Source organism: Balaenoptera ricei, chromosome 19, assembly GCF_028023285.1.
Source record: "Balaenoptera ricei isolate mBalRic1 chromosome 19, mBalRic1.hap2, whole genome shotgun sequence".
Classification (NCBI taxonomy): domain Eukaryota; kingdom Metazoa; phylum Chordata; class Mammalia; order Artiodactyla; family Balaenopteridae; genus Balaenoptera; species Balaenoptera ricei.
The window spans coordinates 41,140,348-41,159,027 of record NC_082657.1 but is presented as its reverse complement, the minus strand read 5'-3'; the positions used below and the strand labels follow the sequence as shown (position 1 = coordinate 41,159,027).

General features: G+C 37.1%; 1 long non-coding RNA gene across 1 annotated transcript in view; it reads left to right on the top strand.

The window, feature by feature from the left end:
- Positions 1–18,151, top strand: part of LOC132353287 (uncharacterized) — a 197,943-nt gene extending 179,792 nt beyond the window's left edge. The window contains exon 3 of the long non-coding RNA XR_009498990.1: positions 16,807–18,151. This is a non-coding gene — a long non-coding RNA (uncharacterized LOC132353287). The remainder of the gene's footprint in view (positions 1–16,806) is intronic.
- Positions 18,152–18,680: the final 529 nt, after the last annotated feature.

Below are 18,680 nucleotides of genomic sequence, written 5' to 3'. Positions count from 1 at the left end.
AAAAGATGAAATTAAACAGCAAATTTAATCAATGAAATATATCGAAAATATAATTTTCCTATATTAAATAACTATACAATTATTAATGAAATAGTTTACATTCTTTTTTAAACTAAGTTATCGGGATCCACTGTGTATTTTACACTAACTGCACATCTTGATTTGAACTGGCCATATTCCAAATACTCAGTAGCCACAAGTGGCTACTGCTTACCCTATTGGACAATATTTGCTCCTGCTAGTAGAGAAAAAGTGATCAAAAATCAGTTAATTATGATGTTGGCTACATTCATAGTTTCCCTTTATAAGTTTAGATTAAGTTTCTCTCTTCTGTTCACTTCTCTTCTCTTGAGTCTGAAAGTTTTGCCATAAATGAGTGTTGAATTTTTTCAAATGCTTTTTCTACATCTGGTGACTGGAAAGTTCTTCGTTCTCTCTCTTTTCCCTCTCAAATGTTTGATAAAATTCATCAGTGAGTTATCAAAAATATGAGTAACAACTGTACCCTCCTTTTCTAAGAAAATGTTTGGGTAAGATTAGTGTTCTTTGTTCTATAAATATTTGACTTGGATTGCATATGACTCTAATCTGGGACTAGAGTTTTCTTTGTGTGGTTTATAATTAGAAATTCAGGTTCTTTAGTACTAATATTATTCCTTTCATCTTACATTAGTCTTATTAAATAGTGTTTTTAAAGACTGTATCCATTTTTAGTCACTGGCTGTGATAGCCATGGCTTGCTCATTTTAACAGGCACCAGATGCTTCCCCTTTACTTCTTATAGTCAATTCCCTTCTTTTGAGATCACCTATCCATCAATAACTTCAGACTCAATCACCTTGGACTAAGCCCATCAAAGGCTCTCTTGGCAATGTCATTGGAACCATTTGCAGCCTAATTAGTCTATCTTTGTGGTGCCTCAAAACAGCATACACACTGCCTTAATTGCTACAACCTCACACCCACTGGGGACCACAAACAGAGAATAAGCAGACTGGATGCACCCTGCAACTCCTGTATTTGCATCATTTACTGCAAGATTAATGAGAGAAGCTGAGAAAGCCAGAAGTGTGGAATAAAACCATAGGTTTGGGTTTTAGAAAACCTCCCATGGCACTTAAATAGAGCAACTACTTTACTCTTAATAGCATAGTCTTTTGGATATTAGGGCTTTTATTTTTACATTACACACTTTAGACACATTACTTATTCTCAATGAACTTTACAAAGCTTGAAACCTGAAAATAATATTGATTAAAAAGAAACCTCAAAATGGAAACTAATGTTTCTTTAAATGTTTAAAATGCAATTTTATATGGAGTAATCAAATTCAAAGTGTATATATGTGTATGTGTGTGTGTGTGTGTGTGTGTGTGTGTGTGTGTGTATACACACGTTGAGGACATAATTTATTATGTTTTATATGTCAGATGTACTAATTCTGAAAGAAAGAATATTTAGATCTTAAACATTTCTTAAAATAACCATAGTAACAAATGAGATGGCAAAGAAGAAAATTATTAACTACTCAGTAAAATCAACCAGAAAACACAAATCAACAACAACAAAACCCCCACAAAAACAACAAAATACTTGTGTGCTTGATGCTGAATCCAGGCTCCTTGAATGTGAAGCACTGTCATATCAGCATTTCAGTCTTGTTAAGTAAGCTGCAATGTGTTTTATTTATTCTAATTATCCAAAAATTATATTTATAATATAAATATAATTTTATACTATGTTTATAATTTTATTTTGTTTATATTACATAAGGATGTACCAATTTATTACTCAAAATAAAATAATCCCTTATTGTAGCATGATTCAATTTTACTTGTGAAAATTCCATTGACTTTTTAAATAGCATATATGTGGAGTAAAGTCAAACCCACATGCAGGTTGTGGTTTCCTGATGGAGTTTGATGAACACAAAATCTGATGTTTGGAGTCACGGGTTGAACTTACCTTCGATTCCTGATCTTGGGGAGTAGATTAGAGGAGAGGAATCTTGGCCTAACTCAATGTCAATATTATCATAAGGATTATATGGAGAATGGATGCCAATGTTATGTGAAACCATTGGGTCATTCAAAGGTGGCCATTTATTTTTAAACCTAATTGACACTTCCAACGTACACAGTAATAGATTAGCTACCATCTATTTCAAAAGCACAAGATAACATGGGTCAAATGATCCTAACCTGAAAATAAGCTAAGATGGTTCCAGGGTAACTTCCAAGATGTTTATCATATTTTTCATTATGTAACCATGATTATATGATATATATATATAATCTCTCCCAAAGATAAAGTAATTAAGTGAATTTTCAGTTTTTAAGTTTTGTGATCAAGATAGCAAATAATCAGATGCAATACAGCATGGAAACCTCAGTTTGTGGAGGTTCCAAGATCTGTGGAGAACAAAGCAAAGCAGATTAGAAGCCCGTATCAAGAAAATACCCACCTAGTATAAAAGCATTTATACTATTTGAAGTGTGTGTGCATACATAAACATAAAATTACCGGTAAACCAAGTATGGTGTTAGATTTTATGGAGCTTATGTACTAGGGAGAGAGAACAGAAAAACAAATAAATGATTATGATTTTAGGTGCTTTAAAAATATTAAGCCAGGAAGGGTAAAGTCCTCTAAATTTTAGTGATCTAAAAAGAGATGATACCATGCAAAAGGTAGAGCATGCTTCAGTGGATGGGGTTATGCTAATGATGTACTTTGAAAAATTCATGATGTATTTTAGAATAGGCAAGGAATTTGATGCGATAAGGATGAAGGGCCTGGAGGAAGGATTAAGACAAGGCAAGCAGCTTAATGTAATGATGTAAAAGGTCTTATGTGATATTCTATAAGGTTAGTATTCCTACTGTGATCACAGGAAACCATTAAATGACCTCAAGCAGCGGAGTGCCATGCCAACTTCATGTTTCGTAGTATCATTTTTGCCTACCCTATGAGGAAGGGATTTTGGGTAATTAGATGGGAGATACAAGACTGTTCGGTGCCTATTTCAAGCAGTTTGGATAAGAAATGATGTTTCTAAAACTGATCTCATACAGTAGGATAGAGGGTAGTAAATATACGTGAATTAGAATGACTCAGATAACCTAAACAATTGGATATAGAGTAAGACATAAATTTTTAAAGATAACAAACACTTCTACCCTTCTGCTAAAAGAGATTTATTGGCTGTTCCATGTGACTACAGGTGCATACTAGATTTGGTGATACACCAACATAAAATCATCTGCCAAACAAACACATTCTCTTTGAATTACACAAAAAATTCTACAATAGCCTTGTGCAGAACTGTATTCTTATACTGGTTAGGAAGGCAATTTCCTCTCTTAAGACTACAGAATTCAAGGCATTTTTCATTTAAATTACTGACCTTTGCCATAAAATGTTTCAGGAAATAATCGGCACTCTAAAAAGAGAGAGGTTTTTCTTTCTTTTTTTATTGCAGCATCTTCTAAGCACTGGCGCAAAAATTATATGCCCCATATAATGTGGTTGTTCTGACAGTACAGTCAAGTTAGATTAAGTGTAATAAACAAAAACTGTCACTAAAACTCTCAGCTTATACCATCTAATATTGTGTGAATACATTTTATTTCCTAACATTATGAAACAGCCAAGAGTATAATAAATTACTTACCTAAGCCCTTTGAGGATTTCTGCATAATTTACCAAAACAAATTGATTTTAGTGGAAAAGCCGCTAATTTACATGGGTAGGAAGTGTTTTCCTTGGTGTGATGAATTTAATTTCAATTTCCCTGTTTGTATGAATTCACTCCAGTAATTCATCACTGTTAGATTAAACCACAACTATGTTTTACTTGAGTAAGTCCCTAACACTCAATATATATGAATGAAAATAAATTGCCTTTATAGTATGGCTATATAATATATAAAATACATGATTGTTATCTTTTAAATAGAATAATTTTTAAAAAGATAAACAATGACATGTATAATTTTTAAATATGAGCAAAGTAGTTTAGTACCCTTATTAAGTTGTATTTCAAGGTTTGTTCTTAAAGAACAAAGAGATACACATTTATAGGGTGCTGGATATGTACCAACTTATGTCTTGGATATTTTACATTTGTCATGTTATTGTCCTTTCTAACATCTTTATGAAGTAGGATTTATTGGCCTCTTCTGGAAATAAAGGACTCTGAAGTCAGGAAAGGAAAAACTCTTAGCCTCTCCTTGTGTTATAATGGGAGCTTCATTGAGTCATGCCATCTGTCTCCAATTACATGGCCTTTCTTTTCTCACATAATATACTGAAGTATCTGTCACTTAAGGTCCATGGACCACCACTACACACATGCCATATTTATGAATACACACATATGTAGATGTACGTGGGTGTATGTACATACACACACATACCTTTTTTTTTAAGAGCAAACTATTACTTAGATTTCACAGAACATTCTTGGGGAATTACCCACCTTGAACACATTCTTATGACATATCACTTAAGACTGATGCCTTAAATTTTTACTCTAGTATAATACTAGCTATCTATTGCTAAAAACAAACAAAAAGCTAAAAGTTAGTAGCTTAAAACCACCAACATTTATTACCTCACACAGTGTATGAGGGTCAGAATCTAGGAGTGGCTTAACCGAGTGGTGCTGGTCTAGTCTCTCACAAGGTTGCAGTTAACCTGCTTGCTGGCTTGGCTTGACTGTAGTCATCTCAGGGTTTAACCACGGCTGAACAATTAACTGCCAAGCTCATCCACATGGTTGTCATGCCACAGTTCCTCGCTGGCTTTTGGCCATCAAACTCTTGTCCCTTGCTAAGTGAGCCTCTCCACCTCTCCAAAGGAAGCCTAAGTGTCCTCACAACATGGCAACTTGCTTCGCCCAGAGTGAGGGATCTGAGGGAGCTGGCTAGCAAGAGAACATCCTAGACAAAAACTGCAGTCTTTTATAACCTAATCCGAAGTGACAATCACTGCTGCTGTGTGCTATTGGTCACACAGACCAACACGGGTACAATGTGGGAGGAACTATACAGGTGTGAGCGCCAGCAGGCAGACATAGTGTGGCCCGTCTGGGAGGCTGGCTGCCACAGATATCAGGACATAGATTTCCACAGCAAAATAAAAATGTCACAGCTAATATCAAACAGGCCATATGAAGACAGCCTGTCTGTAAAACTGCCAAGGTCTTCAGTGGCTTAGAAATAACGTTGCTCTCTCCACATGTAAGATCTGGACAATTAACTTAATGCCACTGAAAATGTGTGATAATAGGTAATGTTAACTGTGGGACAAGCTGTTTTGACCTGAAAAGATCTAAGTGTTCCAGAGGCTATGTTTGAAACACTTCATAAAATGTGCTCCATCTCTTTGATCCTTTTGATACTCAGAGAACATTTTACATAATTCTGATGGTAAGAAGATTTAGCTATGGGATCAGTTCCACCAGCATATCAGTGAAAAATGCTTTAGATTTCAGCTAATGTTAAACTTGATTACAGTAGTGTAAACACCCAGAGGGATGGAGGTGGCTATTGGTCTGGGTTCAAATTTTGCTTCTCTCCAATTTTCTTGAGCTTCTCCCCAATGCTTGTATTTTCATAATGTCCATCCCATCTGTTCCAGCTGCAGGTGTCATTTCCAGTTTCATGGCTGGCATTAGAGAGGCAGTATAGTGCCAGCTACAACTTTTGATTTTATTAGGAAAGTAAAAGCTTTCCAAAAACAGCAGATTTCCAATTCTACCTTCTTTGCCAAGATTAAAAAAAAATACACGACAAGTAATAATGATAGCTTATACACATATAGCACTTACTATATGCCAGGCACTATTCTATGCATGTCTTACATAATAACTCATTCAAATATCTACCTCACTGTAACCTGATGAGGCAGATGCTCTGGTTATCTCTATTCCACAGAAGAAGGAGGGAAGTCATCTTTTACCCAAAGTCACACAGCTAGTGAGTGGGTGAGATGGGATTTAAACTCATGCATTTGCTTCCAGAATACCCACTGTTAATCATAATCCTAGAGAAATATGTCACCCCTCTCTGGCTGTAGAGAGGGTGGGGCTGTGTATAATAAGCTTTTTCCAGCCTTTTAAGTGTAGGTAGCAGGGAAAAAGGGTCAGAGAATGGGAGTTGGGTTTGCCAAACAATATTGTCTGCCACAGTATATTACCAGTCATGTGTCTATTAACCCTGTTTAAGGTTAGATTTTTTCATATATAGGATGGTAGAAAAATGCATCCTTTACTCATTTTAGGTCATACAATATTAGTCATTTGTAGGTCAACTAGGAGCTGCAAACTCTTTTTGCTGATTGTAATAATAGATATAAATTTTTCTAAGGTGCTATTCTGAAGAGAGTATAAATGAGAGATGATTATAATTCCTTAATTGCTTGGCAAATTAAAATACATGTACTTATAATTGCATCAGCTTTTACATTTTAAGTTCAATAAGAATTGATTTTTAGGTCAATTTCAATTTCTCACTGTATTTGCCTCTTGTCTCTAGTGTCAAGCATGGTGTCCACTTCGAAGTAACTGGACTAGTGAACCTTAAGGGACGTTTTTCCCTCCAGAAGGCTTTTGTCATATGTGCCAGTAGCAGTCCAACTACTTTCTTGCTGAGCTCTCATTATAAACATTAAAATGGATCTCCCCCTGGTTTCCAAAACAAGCACAGTGTTGCTCTTGCCCATTAAGGACACATTTCAAGGCATCTTCAGTATCTTCCAAATATCAATTGAATGGCTTTTGATGATATTATTAATTACTGGAGCAAGAGAGAAATTATGGGAAGCTGTATTAACAACAGGAACCAAGCTATTGGAACCTGCAGATATATATGTGCTCACTGACCTATACTGTTCATGTTAATAGTTGTGCCCTGACACTGAACAGAAGGCCTTACTGTCACAGAGTTGACATCATTAGGGCTGAGAAGTGATTAAATACTCAGAGGGAGATTCCCAGAACTCAAAAACAGTGATACATCACAGCCTCACCAGTTATTCTACTCATTCATATGTATGGTGGCATACAGACAAATTCAGAGTGGCCTTCAACTAAATAAAGAACATTTAGTGAGCTCCAATTTTACGCAGAATACTGCACTGCAAGAAGATATAAAACATATTTCCAAATCTATCTGGACCTCTGAGAATTGAGGAGTTGACTAAATCTTTACTGGTCAATGGATTGAGAATGAGATTAAACAAATGCAACCTTCTTTGGGTACCTATTCAGTCAAAAATTTACTGAGTGCCTCCTTTCTCAGGGCTTAGGTGCTCAGGATGCAATATAAGATGCAGCCTCCGTTCCAGGGCAGAGTGCAGAATCTAATAGGGGAGACAAACACAATTAAAACCATCTGAAATGTGTTATGTGAGAGAAATTCTTAAACCAGACTGAATGCTGGCAGGAAAGACATCATAGGTGCCATCATCCACCAGGGAACCCTCAGTTCCAAACATAAAGGTGGTTCTCAGTAAATATTTGCTGAATGGAAACATTAATAAATGAATGAAAACAAGGAGTGAAGAGCATACTACTGGGGCATAGGTTAGGAGCATTTATTTTAATATTTGGGGCAGTCAGAGAAGGCACATAAGAGAAGAGTGATGGCTGCCATGCCTTGATAGACAGGATGAAGTTACCCAGATGGAGAAGTGCAGGGAAAGCAACCAAGGCTGAGAGAAGGCATACACCAGGGCACACAGTTGACAGAATCCCTTCTGGGTTCAAGAAATTAGTTCCATTCCAGAAATTAGTATTTCTATCTCAGCCTGAAAATAATGGACTAGGTATTCCCATTATATATAAGCAGGAAATATAAATAATTCATAAATAATGATGTACATTAACAGAGGGGTTTGTTTTTGTATGAGGTTATAAATAGACAGAGATATTTTCTAATCAGAGAGTAAATAATTTCTACTTTTCTTTCAGTTAACCTTCATCAGATTCACACAGAACACATCATTTCAGGATGAGGGAAAGGCTGAGTAATTATGGATATTATGGTTGGGGATGTTTTAAACTGCCAGCGACTATTTAAAATATTGAAGGTCAGAGCGTATTTCTTTAGTCCTTTGCATACTTAGAAAATCACTTTAATCCTGTTGAATAGATTGCCCAGTGAATATTTGAATATCTCCCCAAAACAATACCTATTATAATCTTTATCAAAAATACGTCTTAGACACTTAGCAATAAAGGTGTCAAACAAAGGAACTTTATTTTTAACATCTTCATTGGAGTACAATCGCTCCACAATGGTGTGTTAGCTTCTGCTCTACAACAAAGCGAATCAGCTACACACATACACATGTCCCCACCTCTCTTCCCTCTTGCGTCTCCCTCTCTCCCACCCTCCCCATCCCACCCCTCCAGGTGGTCACAAAGCACCGAGCTGATCTCCCTGTGCTATGCGGTTGCTTCCCACTAGCTATCTATCTATTTTACGTTTGGTAGTGTATATATGTCCATGCCACTCTCTAACTTTGTCCCAGTTTACCCTTCCTCCTCCCCATATTCTCAAGTCCATTCTCTAGTAGGTCTGTGTCTTTATTCCCGTCTTGCCACTAGGTTCATGACTTTTTTTTTTTTTAAACATCTTTATTGGAGTATAATTGCTTTACAATGGTGTGTTAGTTTCTGCTTTATAACAAAGTGAATCAGTTATACATATACATATGTTCCCATATCTCTTCCCTCTTGCATCTCCCTCCCTCCCACCCTCACTATCCCACCCCTCTAGGTGGTCACAAAGCACCGATCTGATCTCCCTGTGCTATGCGGCTGCTTCCCACTAGCTATCTATTTTACATTTGGTAGTGTATATATGTCCATGACACTCTTTCACCCTGTCACATCTCACCCCTCCCCCTCCCCATATCCTCAAGTCCATTCTTTAGTAGGTCTGTGTCTTTATTCCCGTCTTGCCACTAGGTTCTTCATCACCTTTTTTTTTTTTTTCCTTAGATTCCATATATATGTGTTAGCATACTGTATTTGTTTTTCTCTTTCTGACTTACTTCACTCTGTATGACAGACTCTAACTCCATCCACCTCATTACAAATACCTCCATTTCATTTCTTTTTATGGCTGAGTAATATTCCATTGTATATATGTGCCACACCTTCTTTATCCATTCATCTGTCGATGGACACTTAAGTTGCTTCCATGTCCTGGCTATTGTAAATAGAGCTGCAATGAACATTTTGGTACATGACTCTTTTTGAATTATGGTTTTCTCAGGGTATATGCCCAGTAGTGGGATTGCTGGGTCGTATGGTGGTTCTATTTTTAGTTTTTTAAGGAACTGCCATACTGTTCTCCATAGTGGCTGTATCAACTTAGATTCCCACCTTTAAATTGCCAACAATGCCTATTAGGTTTCCATGGGACTGGGGGCAATGGACCATAAAACGATAAATAACAATAGGTTCAGATTGGTAAGGAAATCACAGTTTTACAGTGGGTGTGAAGGGGTTGAGGATAGCATCGCAAAGCCAATTAATGGCAACATATTATAATAACTTACATCACAGATAAGTGTAAAGGGCTAAAGCAGTCATAAAGACTAAGGCACAAATGATCTCTGAGAGAATCAGGGAAGCCTTCAGAGAAGACGGGGTATTTAAATTATATGGAAAAGTACGATGTCCAGAAGAAGAGAAAAGACATTATCAATTAAAGACTACTGCACATGCATAGGATGAAAGCAGAGAAATGCAAATGTTCAAGAGGAGTTAGTAATATGGTTTGGGTGGACTGTAGGGTGTTTGAAAAGAAGCAGCAGAAGACAGGCACTGGAATTTGCAACATGTATCCACCTGTGATGGTTTAGGCATAGCAATCCTTAGAAGTAGAAGTTTAATAAGGTTTTGTTTTAGTTCTCAAAGCCTTTCAGTATCTCACAGGTCTTCTCGTTCTTAAAGTCTAGAAAGACATGATGCATTCATTTCTGCAAGTTTAAATCAATCATGTTTGGACTGACACTCAAGGAAAGATGGTAAGGCAGCTTGATCTAGTCCTCATAGTTACCTTCTATAGAAGCCAGATCACAAACATGGAATATGTTGGCCATTGGAATCAGTCATATTAATTTTCTCCAAGAAGAGTACTACATGATAATACTGAAAAAAATTGCAAACTTGCTAGTATTTTTGATACAGATATCTAAGCATGAAAATGTTTGTTAGGAATAACTTTCTAGGTAAAAAGAACCACCTATAATAACTTAATCTGCACAAGACTTCTGCACAGACATATAATAAGATGGGTACTGGCAGAGTGCTGTGTTTATTTAGCTGTGGCCTTATAAGGAAACAATCATTTGCATATTTCTCTCAATTAAGTATTATACTGACATACTTAATTAAAACTATAAAGGGCACTGACAATATTTCATTCTTTTAATGAAAGAGGAGACATATTATACAGTTCAGACTGTCTCCCTATTTAATTTTCCTGACTTTTTACTGCTCAAACTGTGCTACTTCTATGAATGTTGTCAATTAGGATGAAAAGAAGGAAAATTAAAGTCGCTCTTGAAAATGCACTTGTGTTTGTTTCTGGAATCTGTGTACATTCAGAAAGTTGTGATTTGCATATTTCATGTATAATTAAGCCCAGGAAAAGCGAACACTAGAGAGGCTAAGGCAGTTTCACACTTTACCAGCATCTTCTTTGTCATTATTGGGAATTCATGTCTGAAGACGTGGTCCCTTCTTCAAAAACCTTACGTATCTTTTCTCTGAGAAAAATACTGTAAGGAATTTTTTAAAATTTCTACTTTTTAAATTTAATTACATTTATGGCTATATATTATGTGACAGTGCTGAGATAACGTGTGTTGAGATAAAGTGTAACAAAATGTACACTGGACTTGGATTCTAGAACCTTGAGTTTGAATCACAATGCTTCCATTATATTTATGAAAGGTTTCTACAAGTCACAGCTATGTCATCAATAAAATGGAAATAATGGCACACAGTCCATTGACTGTAATAACAAATGGAGAATGTCAACTACATAAGGTACATGCAAGCACTTTGTAAACTGATACACATCAAACAAATATAATAATATTTTTCTGAGATTGCAATCTCATCAAATCAAGAAGAAGACAAAATAAAGACTGCTGCCCAAAAGAGGCTTACAAGTCTAGTGAGAAAGACAAGTAGGTAAGCCAACATAATTCAAGTAGAATGAAGTGTATAATATATTAGAGAAATAAAGCAAGTACATAAATATGGCCAACCTGCCTACAGCTCATTTTGCTTCTGTGAATGGATCTCTTTGGAATAAGACCATCGGGGACAGATAAAGACAAGAGGAAGAAAAATTTCATTCCCAAGGAAGAAATCAGGAATGTTTTCATTTGAACCCAGGATTAAAGAAAGAAAAAAAAAATGGGATTTTAATATTTTCAGAAAAGTAAATTTGTAGCTCCATCATCCAACTATATTAGCAGCAAGTTTTTACATGGCTGCTTCTGGTTTTGTGTCAGCTCCTTTTTAAACTGCTGTGAATAGTTAACTATAAGACATTTTCAGTGAGCTCCACTAAGAAAGAAAAAGGGATATTCTTAGACTGACTGACTGACTCTGTCTCTGTCTCTCTTTTTCCCTCACCCCCAACCTCTGTCTCTTTCTTATCTCACTGACGTGCACACACGTACATATACCAATTATTTTTAAGGCATAAATTCTCTATTTTAGAAGTGCAAGATGGGACAAATATTGGCTCACTGGTGAGTTTAAAGTTCTTAAGGCAACAGATTGAGTGCCACATTTTTCAGCTAATCAATACCTGCAGGAGATTTATTTTAATTGCATAGCATGCATTCCATTTTCTCCTTACTTGGCATATCTGGGTGCAGTTGACAGGCTTTCTTAAACTGAATTGAACTTTGGACTGTTGACCAATGCGGTTCCTTCCAAATAAGATTATATGATGCTACTATCATGTTTGGCCCATCATGTTTGTGTGTAATAACAGCATGGAATGTTGTCATATCCTTCAAATGATCAGTCCTGATTGGGACTAGGGATGGTCTCTAAGGCACTACACAAGAAAAAGTTACCCTAGTCTATAATCTGAGAGCTAAAGTTGACAACAGATATCCCATGCAAAAAGGCAAGGAACAACACACACAAACAAATCCAAACATGAGTGATAACCTAACACATGGAATCAAGAACATGAGCAGTTGCTGAAACTCATAAGAACTGAAGTCAACACTTGAGACAAAACTAATAGACAACAGTATGACGACAATGCTGAATTATCCGTAGCTTTCACCTGCATGAAGAATTGCAGTTTGAGGTTAGCGAGACCATGTCTGTGTTTTGCAGTACTTTGTCTGCTCTGGGGAACAGACAAACCATAATTGAACCAGCTGGAGTTTTCAAGCAACCTTAAAATGGTTTTCACCAACACTGAGGCCAAGTTGTTCCAGATGTGGGAAGGGGGACAACCTCTCCAAAGCTCCTAGAATTTGTTCTTCTTACCTAGAATAATTTTGCCTCTATTCCAGGTGAAGGTACTACAAATTCAAGGGAAAGGGTCTAACAGATGATATTAGTGGTTGGAGTGTGAAATGGATTGGGCTCCTTGGATCTTTAGGGTACGGTCATCAACAGCAGCAGCACAATAGTCATTGAGCAGTTACTATGAGACAGGTATTGTGCAAAGTGCTTTAAAGAAATAGTTCAGGTAATACTCCCAGAAAACCCATGAAGGAGCGTCTACCACTAGTCTCATCTCATACATGAGAAAACTCAGGCTTTGACACATCTTCCTACAGTCAAACAACTAAGATTTTATTGAAAGAGTCAGAATCCAGGGCAGTCTATGTTCTACAATGCTATACAGTTAGCTATTTGGTTATTTGATAATTTTGAGGGCTTTGATATGAAAATGTAGAAGGAATTCTGATATGACACAGGCTTTTTGAGCTACCTCAGATTCCATAACCCAACCCCCAAGTTCATAAGTTCCCACGTGCTTCCTTTGCCTTTGCTGGCACCTCAGGTTCCCATATCATGTGCCAATGTGTTCTGGAGCTCTATGGTGCTACACAGGGGTTCTGCAGGACAGTTTACAATTTTAAGCAATACATTTTACAATTTTAAGAAATACTTGGCATTTGTTAGACATCTCCCAAACTATAAATCCTAGGTAGTTCACGATTTGAACATTAGATTATTCTATATTTTTTTTTCCACACAGCCCTGCAGGATGAGGGAAGCTAGCAGGGGGCAATGCCAAGGGAATGGGCCCTGGAGGAGAGGATGGAAACTTTTGCCAGTGGAGGAGAATTTACGTGATATATTGAAAAATTGTGTAGCACACATCATATTAGTAATTAATTGTGATTAGTTAAGGATGAAATTGTAATGTTATATTCTTTTTTTAACATTTTTATTGGAGTATAGTTGCTTTACAATGTTGTGTTCATTTCTACTGTACAGCAAAGTGAATCAGCTATACGTATACATATATCCCCTCTTTTTTGGATTTCCTTCCCATTTAGGTCACCACAGAGCATTGAGCAGAGTTCCCTGTGCTATACAGTAGGTTCTCATTAGTTATCTATTTTATACATAGTATCAATAGTGTATATATGTCAATCCCAATCTCCCAATTCATCCCACCCCTCCCTTTCCCCTTGGTATCCGTATGTTTGTTCTCTACATCTGTGTCTCTGTCTCTGCTTTGTAAGTAAGATCGTCTTTCTTTCAATTTATATGTACTTTTAAAAATGAACACTAAGCTATTAGGACATAAGTACTTATTGTTTGACCGAACTGTGCAATAATATGAATTGTTAGATATTTCTTCTGGCATACAGGCACCATGAAAAGATTTCTGAGACAAGGGCACTGAAACTGAGAAAGGCTGGCAACCTGTGAATGACCCTCATTCTGGGTTTCCCAAAGCTGAATCTTTGGGCCCCATGTGTCAAGTTCTATCCAGGCAGAACTGCCTTCATTACTTTTAGACTTGAATATAAATCACAGTCATGAGTGGCCACCAAAGGTCATATGATACAACTCAGTGCAGTGGACTCCATTCCCTGTTGGGTAAACCTTGGCCAGTGGTAAGTGGCAGGTTGCAATAGGGCTACACAGATAAATTCCTGCTACTTTTCTCTCTTCATGGACTCCACAAGGTGTGTTTTTTTTTTCTTGTAGCCCTTCAAAAGTTATGCAAGCTAGATGAGCACACCCAGTAAGTGAACTGCTGTGTATCCTTGAAACTCACTGTGAGGAGGTAGCCCAAATACAAAGGTATCACACTGCACAGCTTCACATCTTTTCTTGATTCAGTTTTCTTTCTCATCACCCTTACTGCCCTGGTTTTGAACCTTACCAATATGGTGTCAGCAGTGTGATATTTCCCCAGTCTTGCTGTCTAGATGACCCAGGCTAATATAGTATCATTGTTCACTTCAACCAACAAAAGAACCGTGTGACTTAATTGACAGCCATTAGACTGTAGTTTCTCAAGATACTAGGATCAGAAAAAATGTTTGGATGTTTCCCCCAAATTTTCTTTGGGAAGATTCCCAAATGCAATATTTTATCAGTCCTTGGAATCTTTCCTAAAACATCCACACTCTCATAGACATATCAACAAATTTAAATAACATCAAGCTGACTACATTCTAAGATATCTCCATTTTAGTTTTTTGATACAGTCACTATATGGCTATTTGTCTTAAGATTAGTGCATTAAAAATAATCAAATGGATCAAGTTTCAAGTTACTTTATTCTTCTGACTTTAAAGAACATTTTAGTTTTGCCAGTAATAGAAATGTCTGAATCCAAAAGGAAAGCATGTAGCATTTGTTCAGCTATCTTTTCACACTGGTAACCAATGTAGGCATTAAAGTATGTTATTACATTGATACTCAAGACTGCCTTATGAAGTAGGTACTATTTTATGAAGGGCAGCACTGAGGTCAGAGCTTGTAAGTTGTACAGTGCTTCAAAATAAACAGTTTGGTTTCACGCCCTGGTTTATCTGAATATTTCAAGATAGGGTTATAAAATGAGCACTTTCGGAGTTATTGAAAGATTGCAAACTTTGAATTATTAATAATCTGCTTACACAACTCTAATAGTGAGCCCCAAATGATAAATTAGCTCATTCATTATATTGGAATTCAGTCTGCCACACAGGGCAAAAAAGATACCGATGCACTCTCCTTATTCATTGCTCCTACTGAGTTTCTCCACACTGAACATTCCTACCGACTTCTGAGGCAGTGAACACAGAGAGCATTAAAAGGCCACAATATCATCTTGCTTTACTCCCTGTTGTGCTAATCTGAACTCCCTTGAAGCTCCTGTGAACTCAGTATGAGCTCAAAGTTGAGTTCAACTTCTCCAAGGGAAAGACTGTGCTGAGAATCTGGATCCCAGTCAATGGTTCTTTCTGTACGTCTTCCCAGTGGAGTTCATCTACTTAAAAGTTTGAAGTCAATATTTTTGAGCTTGAACTCTTCAATCGTCAGTCAATATGTTTCTTTTTTTCTTCAATAAAAACACCCTTCTAAACTGAAGTGCTATTGCAACAGCATTTATCCTCAATTCTTTTGGAATCCAGTTTGGTTAATGATCCTGACTTAAAAATCATCACTGCTAACAACCACTGATGTTTTACTCTTCACATTTCAGCTTTCATGAGAGTTTAAACATTTTGATCACCCAGCTGGCAATAAAAGTTCTCATTACAGATAGTGACTGGATTCTCAGACTTTTGTATGTTGATCTACTCTGGTCTCTGTCACCAAAGTCATTAACACAGTGTTTAAAGTTCATTCTCTTTTGATTGTCAAATTTGGTAAAAATGGAATTTTTGTAGATAATATTCAGTAAATTGACACTTTTTTTTAATTGAAGCATAGTTGGTTTACAATATTGTGTTAGTTTCAGGTATACAGAAAAGTGATTCAGTTATCTATTGATCGATCGATCTATCCTTTTTCAGATTCTTTTCCATTATAGGGTATTACAAGATATTGAATATAGTTCCCTGTGCTATACAATAGGTTCTTGTTATTTATCTATTTTATATATAGTAGTGTGTATCTGTTAATCCCAAACTCCTGATTTATCTCTCCCCCACCTCCGCTATCCCCTTTGGTAAGGATAAGTTTGTTTTCTATGTCTGTGGGTCTATTTCTGTTTTGTAAATAAGTTCATTTGTATCATTTTTTTAGATTCTGCATGTAAGTGATATCATATGATATTTGCCTTTGTCTGACTTACTTCACTTAGAATGATTATCTCTAGGTCCATCTCTGCCAAGTGAGGACACAGTTAAGAAGACAGCTGTCTGCAAATGGCATTATTTCAGTATTTATCATGGCTGAGTGATACTCCATTATATATATTATATATACACATACATATACATACATACACACACACACACCCCACATCTTCTTTGTTCATTCATTCATCTCTGACATATTCTTTTTGGCCATCAGGTAAATCCCATTGACCATCTTCAATAATGGGTGTATGCTCTCACCATTCCTCTCTCATATCGTCTAACTATGAACATTTCTTTCTTCTGCTTTTGGATTCGGGATGTGATGACGTTAAAGCAAAACAGATTAATTTATTCCATGATCAGCACATTGATATATGGTAGCTATGTAAGTGTCTTGCATGAAATAGCTGTTCTACATACATACAGGTATCATAATTATCATGCCAAGTATTGTTCCTTTTATTTGCTTATTTTTTCCCCCAGAGGCAGACATGGTGCAGGGCCCAACCAGCAAGAGGATGAAGTATCTTTACAGCACAACTGGCTAAGAGGAAAAAAGTCTACATTTAAAACAAAATGAAACAAAATAACAATCTCCTCACCCCACCTCTACCTTGCAGAATTGTTCTGACAAAAATGACCCACAGAATTTAAAAGAAAAGTGATGTTATTGAAATTACCACCATATGAGTTGCACTCTTTGGGACATATGTTTGCTCAGATGTAGTCAACTTCATTGTTCAGCCACTGTGGAAACAAGGTATGTTGGACTGAATGTTTGTTTGTGTTCCCCTGAAGTTCATATGTTGAAGCCCTAACCCCCAATGTGATGCTATATGGAGGTGGGGACTTTAGGAGGTAATTATATTTAGATGAGATCGTGAAGGTGGGGCTCCATGATGGGACTAGTGTCCTTATAGGAAGACAAAGAGACCAGAGTTCTCTCTCTGCCAAATGAGGACACAGTAAGAAGATAGCTGTCTGCAAGCCACGAAGAGGTCCTTCATCAGAATCCGACCAGTCTGGCACCAGGGTCTCACACGTGCAGGCTCCAGACCTGAGAGAAATAGATTTCTTGCTGTTTAAGCCACCTAGTTGATGACACTTTGTTATGGCAGCCCGAGCTGACTAAAACATAAGGTACTGAGGGTAAGAAAGCACAGTGTGGGCTCATGGAAACCTAACATGTTGAGCATTGTGCTACAATTCCAAGGACTCATGGAACGTCCAGCGACCTCAGGAGCAGATGCATATTTCTCAACCAGACACATGAAGAATATGGGTTCTAGGGGCTTCCCTGTTGGCACAGTGGTTATGCCTGCCAATGCAGGGGACATGAGTTCGAGCCCTGGTCCAGGAAGATCCCACATGCCTCGGAGCAACTAAGCCCGTGTGCCACAACTACTGAGCCTGTGCTCTAGAGCCCGCGAGCCACAACTACTGAGCCTACGCGCCACAATTACTGAAGCCCACACGCCTAGAGCCCGTGCTCCCGGGCTCCACAACGAGAAGCCACCACGATGAGAAGCCCGCACACCACAACAAAGAGTAGCGCTTGCTTGCCGCAACTAGAGAAAGCCCGCACACAGCAACAAAGACCCAATGCAGCCAAAAATAAATTTATTTAAAAAAAAAAAAAGAATATGGGTTCTAGATTGGACCGCCAGAGTTCAATCCTGCCTCTTCCACTGTCTGTCTAGATCTGCAAATGGAGTAAGTAAGTTAATTTTTCTGATTCTCAATTTCCTTAATGTTAACTTTTATTATTATTGTTTTTGTGAATCAGTTTTTATTTATATCTGCTTTTCTTTATATTTTTAGTCTCCTTTTCTCTTGTTCTGTTTTCCTTCTTTTCTATGAGTCTAACATACAGAATAATTCAGGAAAAAATACTTTTTGTTAATTTTATCGTTTCATATAGAATATTTCCATTATGCAGATTTTATGTACAGATCCCCCATAGGTTATCAACCTCTATGCCCAATCTATACATCACTGCCTTAGTGATATTATAAAACATGGTCCACCAAATTGAATTCATAATTGGTAGAGCCACATGGCAAAAAACATTATGTCCTACACCCAAGGTATTTATTGCCTCTGATCATTTTCTTTACGAGTTAGACCAGAAGTTAGTTGGAACTTCACAGCTGCCTCCCACTGTAATCATCAATCCTGCTGGATGACAACTACAGCCATTGCAGATTTTCAACACACTGATTACAGTACTGAGCAGAAGTTACACGGTCTTCTCTCAGTATTATTTGCCAAACTTTGTTAAGAAATAAGAACTATGGGGCAGAGTCTGGATGTACTGATATTTTGAAAAGGGAGACATGGAGAAAAATAATGGTTTA